Raw genomic sequence first — 21,539 nt, forward strand, 5'->3', positions numbered from 1 at the left:
CTACGCTTTTTCAAGAACAATTACATTTTCCGAAAACATTTTATCGTGAAATTAATTTATCATGTTGAGGATACAGTATTGAATATTTGAAATGTTCTACTGGATGTCTAAAAAAAGCAAGCGAACTTTGGCATAACTCGAATGGAAAATGTAAATATTTGATCGTGGATGCCAAACAAGGGTGTTGCGCGAATTTATACATTTAATTTCGTATATCGAAATGCTACATTTCTATTGTCGCCTCTTTGATGGTAAAGTTGCACTGGAACTTCCTTTTCCGTACTTAAGAATTTCTTGGTCATAACTCAGTCTATGGTAATATTGGCTGAGTGTGTTGCGACGGCTCAGATGACCCATACACTGAAACCACTGGTGATTATAAAATGCCATATATTTTGAAAATAGAGGAAGGGAGGGGGTGTCGGAGTTAAATGTGACCTTCTTGGCATAACTAGTAATGAATGATGTGTTTAACCATATTATTTCCGAAGGAAATGAATATAACAAGTCTGAGAAGTATTTCTGTTTATGTGATCTTTACCCTTTACCACACAGGATGAACTTTGTTGCTTTGTCTTAAGTAGACGACATTCACTCTAAACGACAGTCTTATCAACCATTTAAAACAGATTTAAACTTCTTTTGGTGCAAACTTCAAAATTTGTCAAGCCAGCAACCATTAAAACTATGTCGGTCAAGATGCTCACAAGTTAGTGATCATCGACACGAAATCCCTTCAAAATAAATAATTTCATGATAAAATGTTTTCGGAAAATGTAATTGTTCTTGAAAAAGCGTAGATATGTAATTTTTTCATTTAATTTAGAGGGACTAGGTCGATTAACAGTAAAATCAGTTGATTGAATTAAATATTGATTAAGGATTGAGTGTATAAAAATAACTAGGAAAAATTTCAATATCTGATACTTCAGTCAATTGATAAACCTCACACATATCGTTTGTTTTTTCGGCCTTGGTCCAAACCAAGACGTTTTTATATAATATCTGTCGCTTCAGTCTTAATGTAATTAAATTTTGAGTAATTATGTTTTCTTTACCGCTTATTATTATGTCCAATTACGATGGTCAAAACATGCATCTAGCAGGGCCCTTGCACCTTCCGCGTGTTAGGCGGACGAGATAACCACTACACTACACATACCTGGTAATACTGAGATTCCTAAGAGATCTAGCTTATTATTATGTCCAATCACGATGGTCAAAACATGTATCTACCAGGGCTCGAACCCGGGACCTTCCGCATGTAAAGCGGACGTGATAACCACTACACAATGAATACTTGGTTATTCTGAGTTTTCGAAGAGATCTAGCTTATTATTGTGTCCAATAACGATAGTCAAGTCATGTATCTACCAGGGCTCGAACCTGGGACCTTCCGAGTGTAAAGCGGACGTGATAACCACTACACCATAGATACTTGGTTATTTTGAGTTTTCGAAGAGCTCCAGCATTATTATTATGTCCAATCACGATGGTCGAAACAAGTACTTCTGTAATTAACTAAAATTAACATACTTAGACTTAATTGTTTCTGATTAGACTAGCCGATCGCACACCCTGAATACTTAATTGTTAAATTAAGAGTATTCCGAAAAGTAACTTCGCTCTAGTTTTTCAGTTAGAGGTGGTTAAATATCACGAAAAACCCCATGTTAATCTCCATAGGAAAATTGGTAAAAGCATGTGAATTTTGCTTTAACGTTACAAAAGAGTATCAAGTGATATCTACAAGGGCCTACCGGCCCTGTAGAATTAAACTAATATACTAGCTTGGAACTTTCGGTTGAAGGGAATTCGTTCCAATAGGATTCTATTGAATGGGAAAATATTCCCATTTAATAGAAAACCGCCATTGGGCTAGATTTTAAAATACTGGCTAGAAATTTTCGGACGAGTGGGATTCGTTCCAATGGTATTCGGTTGAATGGGTAGACTCCGGGGCCAGTGCCCCTAAGCCCCCCCCCTTAATCCGGCCCTGACTACTAATATTCATCAGTAAGAAAAATAATGAAAAACCGTTTGTAGACGGAAATAAAAGTTTAAAGTTAAAGAAAAATGAGATGTATTATGCATTTCAATAAAAGAGGTAGATAATAATAATAGTAATCTAAGCTTTGTCTAAGAAGTGATTTCCACACTAAACCTGTGGCTTATTTACAGGTGGGTCCCTTTACAATGCATAGAGGGGTGGTGGCTAGCCCCTTTGCCACAGCTAACCTACAGCGCCCTATACTAACTATTACCGTTAACCTCTACAAGTTTTGAGGCTCTTTTAATGTGTAATACGATACCTTCGAAAATTATCCAATTTTTATCTAAAGCAAAAACATAAAAATCCATTGGAAGAAGGGTCTGTAAAACAAGTGTAAATAGTCACAATTGGACACAATATGTGTTGGAACTGACAAAGTGAATTTTTTACGACGATATTTTTTAATACCATGTTCTTTATCGCACTTAGCAAATGAAACAGATGTATATTTTTTAAGCCGAATACGAGATAACCTTTTTAGTCTAATTAAGTTGTAAAACTCACTTCGCTTCTCACCGTTGAACTGAATAAATCATGTCGTAATATTATAAACTAGTTTTATTTTCAATTACTTCAAACCCCAATAATATGGGATTTTATTAAACAGGTTTATATCAAAAAATCTAATCATTTTTTTGCGTGTAGTTGCGGAAGGTTTTTAATATTCATTAAAAGAAAAAAGACGAACAATGCCCATCTCGGGTATGAAAATTTGGATTTATTCTTAATTCGAATAAATTAAGGAGATGCAAAAAGTGTAAGTCAAGATAAGTCAAAAATTGTTGGAATTAAAATATTATAGATTTAATAAATCAAAGAAACACAAAATATAATTTACTCTAAATATCAATTAAACAGGTATTTATCAAATTTATGATTTTTTAAGTGCAATATATAATATCTAGCTACATCCTAAATAAAAAATATGAAAAACAAACCATTGGAACACTTTGCACTTTCTTAAGGAAGTAAAAAATTAGCATTGAAATGGGCGCTTTGAATAATTTAATATAAGAGGAAGTTGTTAAAAACCCTATTTTAAGTTTAATTAACGATGCCTTTCGTAAATATATCCTTCTAACCTTTGTCATTCTTTAGAGTGTATTAGATTATAAATATTGAAATATATTATACAAAAAAGAGTTTTTCTTCGTAGTCCTTAAAAAAAAACTGTACATATGGAAAATCCTTGGCGAAACTTTTTCAAACCCACAAAGGCGCAGAATTTAGAAATTATTACTGTATTACAATTTGAATATAAGTTTAATCAATACGAGAAATTTGGTTTTAATTGCGTAGTTCAAGCATTCTCTATGATTCGAAATTTTACAACAAAAACGTCTAACTCGCAAAAAACTATCCACCTCGTAATGTTGGTCAAATGGTAGTATAGGGACCCCACGGATTTTTAAAAGTTTGTACTCATTTCTGATAGTAAATGGGATGAGGAACACGATGCCGTTAAAATTTTCCACCGCAAATGATTTTTTTTTAAAAAAAAGGTAGCACATATTACTTATGGTTGTTTTTATATTTGATATTTGGGGCGCATACACTTGTTTAGATTATGTTTGGAATATTTTAGGTTCAGGTTAGGTTAGGGTTCAAGCGAGGTTCAGGTTCAGTTCCTATAGGATTTGTCCTTTTCCAAAATATTGCAATTTTCAAATAGTATATTGGCATATTTTGATAGAAAAAAAACTTTAAAATAATTTGCGGTGGAAAATTTTAACGGCATCGTGTTCCTCACCTCATTTACTATCAGAAATGAGTACAAACTTTTAAAATCCGTGGGGTCCCTATACTGCTATTTTACCGTAATGTTAAGCTTCAAAGTGATCAAAATTACGATTTCGGATTCAGCATAAATAGAAAACCCCTGTGCCTTAACCTATTTTATTATGGAAATGCATAAAAAACCTTTCTTTTAAAAAATAGTTCTGTACAAATTTAATTCTTGATTCGAATATCGAACCGAAATTTTTCCTCTCAATCCATTAAGCTATATTATATAATATACACAAAAATTCTATTTTTGGCTATAAAAAAATTTTAAATATTAATGCGGGAGTGAAATTAGATTCAAGCTGGATTAATATTTCTCTTTGCATGAGAAAACTCCCAATTTTTAGCTTCCACAATTCATTTTTTCTCTGGCGTGCGTTACGGTGAGCAAACGAAACGAGTTTATAGCCCTTTCGCCCTCCCCCGTCCCGACCTTCTGAGTTGAGACTGAAGCTCGTTTATGTTTCTCTCTGCGCAAGCGCGACGTTTTAAACTTATCTTCCACCACTGCCAACTCTAATACTAGGCCTTGAAATGTACGACAGAAGCATTTTTATGTGACATTTTGAATTTGCGCTTAGTAACCGTTAGATGGCTCTTTTCTGAGGCGAATTTTCGCGATGACGAAATTAAATTCGTACTGCGCAGTCTCGCATGACGTCACGTCTTTCGCTTATGGCGGACCAGGGTGGGAAATAAAGATTTTTTTAAACTACTAAATAACCTGGCCCATGACCATTGACCAGGGCACATCGTCTGCTAAATTAGAGAAGTGGGTAGTTAAAATATCGGAGTTTATAATGTCTGTGACCGAATTCAGCTGTCAAAGAAATCTCCTCCTACCTCTCCTAAGCTCGCTCATTGGTCAATCCAAATCAAACTTAAGGCATTTCATTGGCAGTGGCAGTTTTTGGGAAAAACTTAAGGGCTGTGATAGGTTGAAATTTCCATGCAGACGCCATTGACACGTGTCAAAACGTACACCAAATTTAAACTAGTATTTTTCGAACTCGGAAACCGTTCAGCATCATGAACCGGTTTATTGACCGGTTTTTTGCTTTCTTTTTCGAGCCGAACTTAGCAGATTACACTTCGTCGTTGCTAACAATTTCCCATAGTTTTGAATTTGCCGCCAGTTTAAAACCTCAGAAAAGCGACATCTAGCGCCATTTGTGAAATCCTAACTGCCACCCTCTTTTTATTCCTATCGCAAGGCCTAGTATTAGAGAAGGCAGTGCTTCCACAGTCCGATTTAAAAAGAGGGTTTAAGCAGACAGAGTGTACCCCTTTCCGCTGACGTATTACCCCCTTTCTCACCGGACCTATCTCTCTATCATTCTACTGAGGATTGCGGCCCCCTTTGACGCCCCTTTTGAAATCGGTCTATATTCGTTAAGTACCGTAGCATTGGCTTTATGCAGTTTTCGATTGTCATTTGTCCAGCATTCTTCCGTTAAGCAAAATCCAGCATTGTGAATCTGGAGCTTTATGTTTTTCGTATATCTATAATGGAAAACGGCATTACTGTGTTCTGAAATATTTCCCACGATGTGTAGTACGTAGTTTCCAACCAAAGAAGTTAAAAGAAAGGAATGGGGTCGGTAGGTCAGGGTTTGGTTTGGATAACAACTTCCAGTAAGAAAACGTGGCGCTAACAAGGCAGTAGGAATGTAGCAATTACAGTTTACTGGAAGGCAGTTTCCAAAAATCCTTAATTCTTGAATCCTTTTGGGTCTTCAGGTGTTTTTGTTATACCGCGGAAGGCAGGGATCTATTATCTATCATATGGATGAATAAAAGTTAACTTCGAAGGTTGTCATGTATAGTATTATTCAAACAAAACCTTTTACTTGAAATTTAAAATTTACACCATTTTGTGTCTAATTTTGGATTTTTTAAACCCTCTACGGGGACCTTTGAGCCAACGGTTTTTCATGTTTTTTGCTTTTGGTGAAAATAATTCGATTATCTAGATATCGTATAACGAAGTAGAAATATCTTCGTGTTTTTGATGTCTTTCTGTTAAATTGAAATCTGTAGTAAATCACATTTTGTGTTTAAATTTGAACTACTACATCCGCTGTGGGGACCCCATTCCCAACGTTGTTTTATTATCTATCATATGGATGAATAAAAGTTAACTTCGAAGGTTGTCGTGTATAGTATTATTCAAACAAAACCTTTTACTTGAAATTTAAAATTTACACCATTTTGTGTCTAATTTTGGATATTTTAAACCTTTACAGGGACCTTTCAGCCAACGGTTTTTCATGTTTTTTGCTTTTGGTGAAACTAAAGCGATTTATCTAGATATCGTATAACGAAGTAGAAATATCTTCGTGTTTTTGATTTCTTTCTGTTAAATGGAAATCTGTAGTAAATCACATTTTGTGTTTAAATTTGAACTACTACATCCGCTGTGGGGACCCCATTCCCAACGTTGTTTTATTATCTATCATATGGATGAATAAAAGTTAACTTCGAAGGTTGTCGTGTATAGTATTATTCAAACAAAACCTTTTACTTGAAAATTAAAATTTACACCATTTTGTGTCTAATTTTGGATATTTTAAACCTTTAAAGGGACCTTTCAGCCAACGGTTTTTCATGTTTTTTGCTTTTGGTGAAAATAATGCGATTTATCTAGATATCGTATAACGAAGTAGAAATATCTTCGTGTTTTTGATGTCTTTCTGTTAAACTGAAATTTGTAATAAATCACATTTTGTGTTTAAATTTGAATTACTACATCCGCTATGGGGACCCTTTTCTTAACGTTGTAGTATTATTTTTCATATAAATGAATAATAGTAAACTTCGTAAGTTGTCGTATCTAAAATTATTTAAAAAAACCTTTTTAAATGAAATTTATAATTTACACCATTTTGTGTCTAATTTTGTATTTTTAAGTCCTTTACGGGGACCTTTGAGCCAACGGTTTTTCATGTTTTTTGCTTTTGGTGAAAATAATGCGATTTATCTAGATATCGTATAACGAAGTAGAAATATCTTCGCGTTTTTGATGTCTTTCTGTGAAAGTGAGATATGTATTATAACACATTTTGTGTTTAAATTTGAATTACTACAACCGCTATGGGGACCGCATTCAACTTTTTTTTAATATCTTTCAGAAGTTAACTTCGAAAGTTGTCGTGTATTAAATTATTTTAAAAAACCTTTTACTTGAAATTTATAATTTACACCATTTTGTGTCTAATTTTTTATTTTTAAACCCTTTACGGGGACCTTTGAGCCAACGGTTTTTCATGTTTTTTGCTTTTGGTGAAAATAATGCGATTTTTCAAGATATCGTATCCCGAAGCAGAAATAGCTTCGTATTTTTCAATTCTTCCTGTTAAATTGAAATTTGTAAAAATCACATTTTGTGTTTAACTTTAAGTACTACATCCGCTGTGGGGACCCCATTCCCAACATTTTTTTATTATCTTTCATATGGATGAATAAAAGTGAAGTTCAAAGGTTGTCTTGTATAACATTACTTTAAAAAAACCTTTTACTTGAAATTTATAATTTACACCATTTTGTGTCTAATTTTGGATTTTCATAGCCTTTACGGGGACCTTTGAGTCAACGGTTTTTCATGTTTTTTGCTTTTGGTGAAAATAACGCAATTTATCTAGATATCGTATAACGAAGTAGAAATATCTTCGTGTTTTTGATGTCTTTCTGTGAAAGTGAGATATGTAATATAACACATTTTGTGTTTAAATTTGAACTACTACATCCGCTATGGGGACCGCATTCAACTTTTTTTTAATATCTTTCATATAGATGAATAGAAGTTAACTTCGAAGGTTGTCGTGTATTAAATTATTTTAAAAAACCTTTTACTTGAAATTTATAATTTACACCATTTTGTGTCTAATTTTGGATTTTTAAACCCTTTACGGGGACCTTTGAGGCAACGGTTTTTCATGTTTTTTGCTTTTGGTGAAAATAATGCGATTTTTCAAGATATCGTATCCCGAAGCAGAAATAGCTTCGTATTTTTCATTTCTTCCTGTTAAATTGAAATTTGTAGTAAAACACATTTTGTGTTTAACTTTGAAGTACTACATCCGCTGTGGGGACCCCATTCCCAACATTTTTTTATTATCTTTCATATGGATGAATAAAAGTTAAGTTCAAAGGTTGTCGTGTATAACATTATTTTAAAAAACCTTTTACCTGAAATTTATAATTTACACCATTTTGTGTCTAATTTTGGATTTTCATAGCCTTTACGGGGACCTTTGAGTCAACGGTTTTTCATGTTTTATGCTTTTGCTGAAAATAACGCAATTTATCTAGATATCGTATAACGAAGTAGAAATATCTTCGTGTTTTTGATGTCTTTCTGTGAAAGTGAGATATGTAATATAACACATTTTGTGTTTAAATTTGAATTACTGCATCCGCTATGGGGACCGCATTCAACTTTTTTTTAATATCATTCATATAGATGAATACAAGTTAACTTCGAAAGTTGTCGTGTATTAAATTATTTTAAAAAACCTTTTACTTGAAATTTATAATTTACACCATTTTGTGTCTAATTTTGGATTTTTAAACCCTTTACGGGGACCTTTGAGGCAACGGTTTTTCATGTTTTTTGCTTTTGGTGAAAATAATGCGATTTTTCAAGATATCGTTTCCCGAAGCAGAAATAGCTTCGTATTTTTCATTTCTTCCTGTTAAATTGAAATTTGTAGTAAATCACATTTTGTGTTTAACTTTGAAGTACTACATCCGCTGTGGGGACCCCATTCCCAACATTTCTTTATTATCTTTCATATGGATGAATATAAGTTAACTTCGAAAGTTGTCGTGTATTAAATTATTTTAAAAAACCTTTTACTTGAAATTTATAATTTACACCATTTTGTGTTTAATTGTGGATTTTTAAACCCTTTACGGGGACCTTTGAGCCAACGGTTTTTCATGTTTTTTCATTTTGGTGAAAATATTGGGATTTTTCAAGATATCGTTAACGAAGTAGAAATATCTTCGTGTTTTTGATGTCTTCCTGTTAAATTGAAATTTGTAGTAAATCACATTTTGTGTTTAACTTTGAAGTACTACATCCGCTGTGGGGACCGCATTCAACTTTTTTTTAATATCTTTCATATGGATGAATAAAAGTTAAGTTCAAAGGTTGTCGTGTATAAAATTATTTTAAAAAAACCTTTTACTCGAAATTTATAATTTACACCATTTTGTGTTTTATTTTGGATTTTTAAACCCTTTACGGGGACCTTTGAGGCAACGGTTTTTCATGTTTTTTCATTTTGGTGAAAATATTGGGATTTTTCAAGATATCGTATCCCGAAGCAGAAATAGCTTCGTATTTTCATTTCTTCCTGTTAAATTGAAATTTGTAGTAAATCACATTTTGTGTTTAACTTTGAAGTACTACATCCGCTGTGGGGACCCCATTCCCAACATTTCTTTATTATCTTTCATATGGATGAATAAAAGTTAAGTTCAAAGGTTGTCGTGTATAAAATTATTTTAAAAAAACCTTTTACTCGAAATTTATAATTTACACCATTTTGTGTTTAATTTTGGATTTTTAAACCCTTTACGGGGACCTTTGAGGCAACGGTTTTTCATGTTTTTCATTTTGGTGAAAATATTGGGATTTTTCAAGATATCGTATCCCGAAGCAGAAATAGCTTCGTATTTTTCATTTCTTCCTGTTAAATTGAAATTTGTAGTAAATCACATTTTGTGTTTAACTTTGAAGTACTACATCCGCTGTGGGGACCCCATTCCCAACATTTCTTTATTATCTTTCATATGGATGAATATAAGTTAACTTCAAAGGTTGTCGTGTATAAAATTATTTTAAAAAAACCTTTTACTTGAAATTTATAATTTACACCATTTTGTGTCTAATTTTGGATTTTTAAACCCTTTACGGGGACCTTTGAGGCAACGGTTTTTCATGTTTTTTCATTTTGGTGAAAATATTGGGATTTTTCAAGATATCGTATCCCGAAGCAGAAATAGCTTCGTATTTTTCATTTCTTCCTGTTAAATTGAAATTTGTAGTAAATCACATTTTGTGTTTAACTTTGAAGTACTACATCCGCTGTGGGGACCCCATTCCCAACATTTCTTTATTATCTTTCATATGGATGAATAAAAGTTAAGTTCAAAGGTTGTCGTGTATAAAATTATTTTAAAAAAACCTTTTACTCGAAATTTATAATTTACACCATTTTGTGTTTAATTTTGGATTTTTAAACCCTTTACGGGGACCTTTGAGGCAACGGTTTTTCATGTTTTTTCATTTTGGTGAAAATATTGGGATTTTTCAGATATCGTATCCCGAAGCAGAAATAGCTTCGTATTTTTCATTTCTTCCTGTTAAATTGAAATTTGTAGTAAATCACATTTTGTGTTTAACTTTGAAGTACTACATCCGCTGTGGGGACCCCATTCCCAACATTTCTTTATTATCTTTCATATGGATGAATAAAAGTTAAGTTCAAAGGTTGTCGTGTATAAAATTATTTTAAAAAAACCTTTTACTCGAAATTTATAATTTACACCATTTTGTGTTTAATTTTGGATTTTTAAACCCTTTACGGGGACCTTTGAGGCAACGGTTTTTCATGTTTTTTGCTTTTGGTGAAAATATTGCGATTTTTCAAGATATCGTATCCCGAAGCAGAAATAGCTTCGTATTTTTCATTTTTTCCTGTTAAATTGAAATTTGTAGTAAAACACATTTTGTGTTTAACTTTGAAGCACTACATCCGCTGTGGGGACCCCATTCCCAACATCTTTTTATTATCTTTCATATGGATGAATAAAAGTTAAGTTCAAAGGTTGTCGTGTATAACATTACTTTAAAAAACCTTTTACTTGAAATTTATAATTTACACCATTTTGTGTCTAATTTTGGATTTTCATAGCCTTTACGGGGACCTTTGAGTCAACGGTTTTTCATGTTTTATGCTTTTGCTGAAAATAACGCAATTTATCTAGATATCGTAAAACGAAGTAGAAATATCTTCGTGTTTTTGATGTCTTTCTGTGAAAGTGAGATATGTAATATAACACATTTTGTGTTTAAATTAGAATTACTGCATCCGCTGTGGGGACCGCATTCAACTTTTTTTTAATATCTTTCATATAGATGAATAGAAGTTAACTTCGAAGGTTGTCGTGTATTTAATTATTTTAAAAAACCTTTTACTTGAAATTTATAATTTACACCATTTTGTGTCTAATTTTGGATTTTTAAACCCTTTACGGGGACCATTGAGCCAACCGTTTTTCATGTTTTTTCATTTTGGTGAAAATATTGCGATTTTTCAAGATATCGTATCCCGAAGCAGAAATAGCTTCGTATTTTTCATTTCTTCCTGTTAAATTGAAATTTGTAGTAAATCACTTTTTGTGTTTAACTTTGAAGTACTACATCCGCTGTGGGGACCCCAATCCCAACATTTTTTTATTATCTTTCATATGGATGAATAAAAGTTAAGTTCAAAGGTTGTCGTGTATAAAATTATTTTAAAAAAACCTTTTACTCGAAATTTATAATTTACACCTTTTTGTGTTTAATTTTGGATTTTTAAACCCTTTACGGGGACCTTTGAGGCAACGGTTTTTCATGTTTTTTCATTTTGGTGAAAATATTGGGATTTTTCAAGATATCGCATCCCGAAGCAGAAATAGCTTCGTATTTTTCATTTCTTCCTGTTAAATTGAAATTTGTAGTAAATCACATTTTGTGTTTAACTTTGAAGTACTACATCCGCTGTGGGGACCCCATTCCCAACATTTCTTTATTATCTTTCATATGGATGAATAAAAGTTAAGTTCAAAGGTTGTCGTGTATAAAATTATTTTAAAAAAACCTTTTACTCGAAATTTATAATTTACACCATTTTGTGTTTAATTTTGTATTTTTAAACCCTTTACGGGGACCTTTGAGGCAACGGTTTTTCATGTTTTTTCATTTTGGTGAAAATATTGGGATTTTTCAAGATATCGTATCCCGAAGCAGAAATAGCTTCGTATTTTTCATTTCTTCCTGTTAAATTGAAATTTGTAGTAAATCACATTTTGTGTTTAACTTTGAAGTACTACATCCGCTGTGGGGACCCCATTCCCAACATTTCTTTATTATCTTTCATAAGGATGAATAAAAGTTAAGTTCAAAGGTTGTCGTGTATAAAATTATTTTAAAAAAACCTTTTACTTGAAATTTATAATTTACACCATTTTGTGTTTAATTGTGGATTTTTAAACCCTTTACGGGGACCTTTGAGCCAACGGTTTTTCATGTTTTTTCATTTTGGTGAAAATATTGGGATTTTTCAAGATATCGTTAACGAAGTAGAAATATCTTCGTGTTTTTGATGTCTTCCTGTTAAATTGAAATTTGTAGTAAATCACATTTTGTGTTTAACTTTGAAGTACTACATCCGCTGTGGGGACCGGATTCAACTTTTTTTTAATATCTTTCATATAGATGAATACAAGTTAACTTCGAAAGTTGTCGTGTATTAAATTATTTTAAAAAACCTTTTACTTGAAATTTATAATTTACACCATTTTGTGTTTAATTGTGGATTTTTAAACCCTTTACGGGGACCTTTGAGCCAACGGTTTTTCATGTTTTTTCATTTTGGTGAAAATATTGGGATTTTTCAAGATATCGTTAACGAAGTAGAAATATCTTCGTGTTTTTGATGTCTTCCTGTTAAATTGAAATTTGTAGTAAATCACATTTTGTGTTTAACTTTGAAGTACTACATCCGCTGTGGGGACCGCATTCAACTTTTTTTTAATATCTTTCATATAGATGAATAGAAGTTAACTTCGAAGGTTGTCGTGTATTAAATTATTTTAAAAAACCTTTTACTTGAAATTTATAATTTACACCATTTTGTGTCTAATTTTGGATTTTTAAACCCTTTACGGGGACCTTTGAGGCAACGGTTTTTCATGTTTTTTGCTTTTGGTGAAAATAATGCGATTTTTCAAGATATCGTATCCCGAAGCAGAAATAGCTTCGTATTTTTCATTTCTTCCTGTTAAATTGAAATTTGTAGTAAATCACATTTTGTGTTTAACTTTGAAGTACTACATCCGCTGTGGGGACCCCATTCCCAACATTTCTTTATTATCTTTCATATGGATGAATAAAAGTTAATTTCAAAGGTTGTCGTGTATAAAATTATTTTAAAAAAACCTTTTACTTGAAATTTATAATTTACACCATTTTGTGTTTAATTTTGGATTTTTAAACCCTTTACGGGGACCTTTGAGGCAACGGTTTTTCATGTTTTTTCATTTTGGTGAAAATATTGGGATTTTTCAAGATATCGTATCCCGAAGCAGAAAGGGCTTCGTATTTTTCATTTCTTCCTGTTAAATTGAAATTTGTAGTAAATCACATTTTGTGTTTAACTTTGAAGTACTACATCCGCTGTGGGGACCCCATTCCCAACATTTCTTTATTATCTTTCATATGGATGAATAAAAGTTAATTTCAAAGGTTGTCGTGTATAAAATAATTTTAAAAAAACCTTTTACTTGAAATTTATAATTTACACCATTTTGTGTTTAATTTTGGATTTTTAAACCCTTTACGGGGACCTTTGAGCCAACGGTTTTTCATGTTTTTTCATTTTGGTGAAAATATTGGGATTTTTCAAGATATCGTATCCCGAAGCAGAAATAGTTTCGTATTTTTCATTTTTTCCTGTTAAATTGAAATTTGTAGTAAAACACATTTTGTGTTTAACTTTGAAGCACTACATCCGCTGTGGGGACCCCATTGCCAACATCTTTTTATTATCTTTCATATGGATGAATAAAAGTTAAGTTCAAAGGTTGTCGTGTATAACATTACTTTAAAAACCTTTTACTTGAATTTTATAATTTACACCATTTTGTGTCTAATTTTGGATTTTCATAGCCTTTACGGGGACCTTTGAGTCAACGGTTTTTCATGTTTTATGCTTTTGCTGAAAATAACGCAATTTATCTAGATATCGTATAACGAAGTAGAAATATCTTCGTGTTTTTGATGTCTTTCTGTGAAAGTGAGATATGTAATATAACACATTTTGTGTTTAAATTTGAATTTCTGCACCCGCTATGGGGACCGCATTCAACTTTTTTTAATATCTTTCATATAGATGAATACAAGTTAACTTCGAAAGTTGTCGTGTATTAAATTATTTTAAAAAACCTTTTACTTGAAATTTATAATTTACACCATTTTGTGTCTAATTTTGGATTTTTAAACCCTTTACGGGGACCTTTGAGGCAACGGTTTTTCATGTTTTTTCATTTTGGTGAAAATATTGGGATTTTTCAAGATATCGTTAACGAAGTAGAAATATCTTCGTGTTTTTGATGTCTTCCTGTTAAATTGAAATTTGTAATAAATCACATTTTGTGTTTAAATTTGAATTACTACATCCGCTATGGGGACCCTTTTCTTAACGTTGTAGTATTATTTTTCATATAAATGAATAATAGTAAACTTCGTAAGTTGTCGTATCTAAAATTATTTAAAAAAACCATTATAAATGAAATTTATAATTTACACCATTTTGTGTCTAATTTTGGATTTTTAAACCCTTTACGGGGACCATTGAGCCAACGGTTTTTCATGTTTTTTCATTTTGGTGAAAATATTGCGATTTTTCAAGATATCGTATCCCGAAGCAGAAATAGCTTCGTATTTTTCATTTCTTCCTGTTAAATTGAAATTTGTAGTAAATCACATTTTGTGTTTAACTTTGAAGTACTACATCCGCTGTGGGGACCCCATTCCCAACATTTTTTTATAATCTTTCATATGGATGAATAAAAGTTAAGTTCAAAGGTTGTCGTGTATAACATTATTTTAAAAAACCTTTTACTTGAAATTTATAATTTACACCATTTTGTGTCTAATTTTGGATTTTCATAGCCTTTACGGGGACCTTTGAGTCAACGGTTTTTCATGTTTTATGCTTTTGCTGAAAATAACGCAATTTATCTAGATATCGTATAACGAAGTAGAAATATCTTCGTGTTTTTGATGTCTTTCTGTGAAAGTGAGATATGTAATATAACACATTTTGTGTTTAAATAAGAATTACTGCATCCGCTATGGGGACCGCATTCAACTTTTTTTTAATATCTTTCATATAGATGAATACAAGTTAACTTCGAAAATTGTCGTGTATTAAATTATTTTAAAAAACCTTTTACTTGAAATTTATAATTTACACAATTTTGTGTCTAATTTTGGATTTTTAAACCCTTTACGGGGACCTTTGAGGCAACGGTTTTTCATGTTTTTTGCTTTTGGTGAAAATAATGCGATTTTTCAAGATATCGTTTCCCGAAGCAGAAATAGCTACGTATTTTTCATTTCTTCCTGTTAAGTTGAAATTTGTAGTAAATCATATTTTGTGTTTAACTTTGAAGTACTACATCCGCTGTGGGGACCCCATTCCCAACATTTCTTTATTATCTTTCATATGGATGAATAAAAGTTAAGTTCAAAGGTTGTCGTGTATAAAATTATTTTAAAAAAACCTTTTACTCGAAATTTATAATTTACACCATTTTGTGTTTAATTTTGGATTTTTAAACCCTTTACGGGGACCTTTGAGGCAACGGTTTTTCATGTTTTTTCATTTTGGTGAAAATATTGGGATTTTCCAAGATATCGTATCCCGAAGCAGAAATAGCTTCGTATTTTTCATTTCTTCCTGTTAAATTGAAATTTGTAGTAAATCACATTTTGTGTTTAACTTTGAAGTACTACATCCGCTGTGGGGACCCCATTCCCAACATTTCTTTATTATCTTTCATATGGATGAATAAAAGTTAAGTTCAAAGGTTGTCGTGTATAAAATTATGTTAAAAAAACCTTTTACTTGAAATTTATAATTTACACTTTTTGTGTTTAATTTTGGATTTTTAAACCCTTTACGGGGACCTTTGAGCCAACGGTTTTTCATGTTTTTTCATTTTGGTGAAAATATTGGGATTTTTCAAGATATCGTTAACGAAGTAGAAATATCTTCGTGTTTTATGTCTTCCTGTTAAATTGAAATTTGTAGTATATCACATTTTGTGTTTAACTTTGAAGTACTACATCCGCTGTGGGGACCGCATTCAACTTTTTTTTAATATCTTTCATATAGATGAATAGAAGTTAACTTCGAAGGTTGTCGTGTATTAAATTATTTTAAAAAACCTTTTACTTGAAATTTATAATTTACACCATTTTGTGTCTAATTTTGGATTTTTAAACCCTTTACGGGGACCTTTGAGGCAACGGTTTTTCATGGTTTTTTGCTTTTGGTGAAAATATTGCGATTTTTCAAGATATCGTATCCCGAAGCAGAAATAGCTTCGTATTTTTCATTTTTTCCTGTTAAATTGAAATTTGTAGTAAAACACATTTTGTGTTTAACTTTGAAGCACTACATCCGCTGTGGGGACCCCATTCCCAACATCTTTTTATTATCTTTCATATGGATGAATACAAGTTAACTTCGAAAGTTGTCGTGTATTAAATTATTTTAAAAAACCTTTTACTTGAAATTTATAATTTACACCATTTTGTGTCTAATTTTGGATTTTTAAACCCTTTACGGGGACCTTTGAGGCAACGGTTTTTCATGTTTTTTGCTTTTGGTGAAAATAATGCGATTTATCTAGATATCGTATAACGAAGTAGAAATATCTTCGTGTTTTTGATGTCTTCCTGTTAAATTGAAATTTGTAATAAATCACATTTTGTGTTTAAATTTGAATTACTACATCCGCTATGGGGACCCTTTTCTTAACGTTGTAGTATTATTTTTCATATAAATGAATAATAGTAAACTTCGTAAGTTGTCGTATCTAAAATTATTTAAAAAAACCTTTATAAATGAAATTTATAATTTACACCATTTTGTGTCTAATTTTGGATTTTTAAACCCTTTACGGGGACCATTGAGCCAACGGTTTTTCATGTTTTTTCATTTTGGTGAAAATATTGCGATTTTTCAAGATATCGTATCCCGAAGCAGAAATAGCTTCGTATTTTTCATTTCTTCCTGTTAAATTGAAATTTGTAGTAAATCACATTTTGTGTTTAACTTTGAAGTACTACATCCTCTGTGGGGACCCCATTCCCAACATTTTTTTATAATCTTTCATATGGATGAATAAAAGTTAAGTTCAAAGGTTGTCGTGTATAACATTATTTTAAAAAACCTTTTACTTGAAATTTATAATTTACACCATTTTGTGTCTAATTTTGGATTTTCATAGCCTTTGAGTCAACGGTTTTTCATGTTTTATGCTTTTGCTGAAAATAACGCAATTTATCTAGATATCGTATAACGAAGAAGAAATATCTTCGTGTTTTTGATGTCTTTCTGTGAAAGTGAGATATGTAATATAACACATTTTGTGTTTAAATTTGAATTACTACATCCGCTATGGGGACCGCATTCAACTTTTTTTTAATATCTTTCATATAGATGAATACAAGTTAACTTCGAAAGTTGTCGTGTATTAAATTATTTTAAAAAACCTTTTACTTGAAATTTATAATTTACACCATTTTGTGTCTAATTTTGGATTTTTAAACCCTTTACGGGGACCTTTGAGGCAACGGTTTTTCATGTTTTTTGCTTTTGGTGAAAATAATGCGATTTTTCAAGATATCGTATCCCGAAGCAGAAATAGCTTCGTATTTTTCATTTCTTCCTGTTAAATTGAAATTTGTAGTAAATCACATTTTGTGATTAACTTTGAAGTACTACATCCGCTGTGGGGACCCCATTCCCAACATTTCTTTATTATCTTTCATATGGATGAATAAAAGTTAAGTTCAAAGGTTGTCGTGTATAAAATTATTTTAAAAAAACGTTTTACTTGAAATTTATAATTTACACCATTTTGTGTTTAATTTTGGATTTTTAAACCCTTTACGGGGACCTTTGAGCCAAATTTGTAATAAATCACATTTTGTGTTTAAATTTGAATTACTACATCCGCTACGGGGACCCTTTTCTTAACGTTGTAGTATTATTTTTCATATAAATGAATAATAGTAAACTTCGTAAGTTGTCGTATCTAAAATTATTTAAAAGAACCTTTATCAATGAAATTTATAATTTACACCATTTTGAGTTTAACATCCTTATGTGGACCCTTGATCCAACGGTTTTGTGTGTCTTTTGCTCTAGGTGAAAATAATACAATTTCTTAAGGTATCGTTTAACTTAGTAAAAATATCCTCGGAATTTTTTCATATAGGTGTTTAATTGAAAATGATAATACTTTCCATTTCGGTTCTAATTCTAAATTTTTCTATTGGTTTGTTTTTGTTATTGATGAAAATTAGCCATTCTCTATGAGGCCATTGTTCCAACGTTCTTTAATGATTTTTGTTCTTGATATATACCAGTTTAATTGAATTTCATTTGACATTTGGTAGGTGGATCATTGTTCCAAGTTTTTAATAGTTTGTTTCTTGAGGTTTCGTATTACTATTTATTATTTTTCTAAATTTATACAAGTATTATTTTTAAGTTTTCAAAATGAATCTTGGCAATAACAGTTAGTTGATTACGCCTTATGCTTATCGTATTAACGCATTAAATACCGTTTCCTTTTCAATTGAGACATTTTGTTACCCATAACTCAAGCATAGAGAATATTAGTGTATTGCTATTCTTATGGGGACAAAGTTAACCGGAAATACGTCATGGATTTTGGTCCCCATAAAGAATGTAAAGAAAATTATGTAAAAGTTTCCTTTAAAAATATTTGGAATTAATTTTACGATGCAATTTCAAACAAGTAATAAAAGTGAAATATATTTTCGGTTTTACGATTAAAGCGGAGGAGATATTGCGTTTTCTAAATGTCCCCGTAAGTGACTATTTAAACTCGGTCCTCATAAGCAATGCAGGACATGTATGTGTGTTCTAGACTGTGTTTCGTAGTAAAACGTTTAGCTTCTAAACTGCATTTATCCGTAAAAATGGCTCGGTTCTTAATGGTGATTCATCGTAAAATGTATAGATCCTAATGTGTACACGTTTGAGAAGGTTAAAGTTAATATTGAAGAGCTAAGCTATTGAGGTTGAAAGACAAATTATATAGAATCCAGAAGTGTTTTAGGTAAAATTTTTACAAAAAACCAAAAAATATAAATTCAATCTCATTTAATTTAAGTGGCAGAAAAATTCATTTTCAATCAACTAAAATGAAAAAAAAAATCTTTTTCATACAACTAAAGTGACAGAAAAATTATTTTTCATTCAATTATAATGGCTGAAAAAATTTAGTTTTCACTTTCATTAAAATGGCACAAAAATTAGTTTTCACTTTCATTAAAATGGCACAAAAATTATTTTTCACTTTCATTAAAATGGCACAAAAATTATTTTTCACTTTCATTAAAATGGCACAAAAATTATTTTTCACTTTCATTAAAATTACTTTTCAGTTTTTCACTTTGGGAGAAAAATCAGTTTTCCCCTTTGTTTTAAACAACAAAAAAAGGTAAAAGTTTTCAATTCACTTTGGCAGGAAAATAAGTTTTCACTTTGTTTAAAACAACATAAAGGATCATTGTAAAATTTTTTCAATCTGTTTCTCTTCCACAAACTTCAAATATTTTCATTATTTTTGAATTGAAGAAGACTTGTCCCCCACAATATATTCTTGAAGGAAGCCTAAAACCTGCCCCAAAACCAAAGGGTATGCCAAATCAAAGTGCTAACAAATAATATATGCCGCTTGCTAATGGCACCTCGAATTTGATTGTTTTGTTTTTGTAAATAAGATAAAGATCCCTTTCATTGGATAGTTTTGCAACGGTTTAGGCCTACCGTTGCAGACGACCCATTGCAGACGACAGTGGATGGAAGCCTCACATTTTAAAACCGCCGGTTTATGCTCAGTCCACTGCCGTCGCTTAACTACCTCAACCCCAAACATCCTGATCTTTCCGGTTGCCACCCTTCCCCCTTTCGCGGATAGGAGTTAGTATCCACATGGAATTGTATAAAAGAGAAATTTATCTTGTAGCATACACATTCGCATTCACACCCGGGTAGAATGTAGTCGTTCTTATTTTCCTGAACCTCATGGTTCAGTTTCTTTAGTTATGTTTAATTATTTAGTTTAAGTTTATGTGAATAAAATCAAAAGTTTTGATTAACCGCTTGCGCTGCCTTCTAATTTAAAGTTAACGTATTATTTCAATCCCCTTGTCAACGGAATGGGACAAGAACAATTTTCTTCCGTTGCAGTTTTTCAACCACCACTAATTGTGGGGCATCTTTCAAGGAAGACTCTGGTTTTTCCTTCGGAAAAATTAATGGCAATATTTTTAATACATGCTTATTTTTTGGAAGCTAAATAGTTTTTCTTACCTTAGATATGTTTATCATGGAAAAAGGCTCGCTTTTCCTGCCTCTGCCCCCTTGGCTTTGGGCCCCCTTTAACCAGTGGGGTTGCGTTTAAATTTTTCTCCAAAAAGGTGATGAGAGCTAATGTTTCACTCAGCTCAACGCAATCTTCATCGTCCTTTCAATTAGAATTATTAACCGATGAACAAATAAATTTGAGTTATAAACTCAAATATTACTATTTGCAAAGCTTCTTTCAAAATCGCTGATAGCTTTGCTATGTTTTTTAAATGCGTTGATTTTGAATCTTCAACCTTCAACAGCATATTAAACTCAGCTTCATGCTAAAATAGAAGTAAATTATTTCATATGGATATTTTCTTATTTAAATGCTCTTATACAACATACAAGGCGTATGTCCATAAAGTACGGAAATTTGTCCAAAAAGGCCTCAAAAACCATATTATTTTTCTATATCCAATTTCGTCTCTTAAGAAAAGGCTGGCGATTTAATTTTAACATTCTCGGTACATCTGGATTGTCTTCATGATATTCTGCATTTATTTGTGTCAGAGCTTCTTCGTACGGTATATCTGATGTTTCTTCTGTTTTTTCAAATTCTAAAATTCTATGCTGAATGCCGCGACTCGTGTATTTTTTCGCTTCTTTGTGGGCTTTTGAATTTCACTTTTGTCTTGTGGATGGGTTTCCCGCCGCTTCTCAAGCCATCTAATGTGTCGGATTTTTGCAGATAGCCGGTCTATAAAGTAACGCTAAAAGGCATATTAAATATATTTTAAGTTCATTATTATTCCAATTAATCGCTGTCTGTTTGCCCTATCTTGGTGAACCCACCGTTGCATCATGATTCTCATTTCTCTTCACATCTATGCATGGGTAATTTTTGTAAAGCAAATTTGCAGCAGCCTGGTATTCGGCGTGCGTTTTCATTTCATTATTAAGAAGTAAGGTCCATCAAGTTGGCCCCTCCACCCACCCGCAGGAGGAAATTAATATCTGCAAATTATTGCGCTCTTCATGCGCTGCAGTGCACCACCATTTTTTCTAAATGCGCCACTATAGTTTAGACACAAGTTCAAAAATAAATTGGGGAGGCCAAATTAACGAACAGCCCCACCACCCAAAGGTGGGAGAAAGGTAATGTATGCAAACGATTGCGCTCTCCGTGCGCTGCAGTGCGCTGCAGTGCGCCACCATTTGTTCTACTTGCGCCAGTACGGTTTAAACACAAGTTCAAAAAGAAGATGGGGGCAGTTAACGAGCAGCCCCTCCACGCATCGGTAGAA

General features: G+C 31.9%; 1 non-coding gene across 1 annotated transcript; it reads right to left on the reverse strand.

The window, feature by feature from the left end:
- Positions 1-1,365: 1,365 nt before the first annotated feature.
- On the reverse strand, positions 1,366-1,438 carry TRNAV-UAC (transfer RNA valine (anticodon UAC)). Its single transcript has one exon. It is a non-coding gene; the product is annotated as a tRNA-Val (tRNA).
- Positions 1,439-21,539: the final 20,101 nt, after the last annotated feature.

Source organism: Phalangium opilio, unplaced genomic scaffold (assembly GCF_054372755.1).
Source record: "Phalangium opilio isolate 3A_F unplaced genomic scaffold, DU_Popi_V2 ptg000055l_1, whole genome shotgun sequence".
Taxonomy (NCBI): domain Eukaryota; kingdom Metazoa; phylum Arthropoda; class Arachnida; order Opiliones; family Phalangiidae; genus Phalangium; species Phalangium opilio.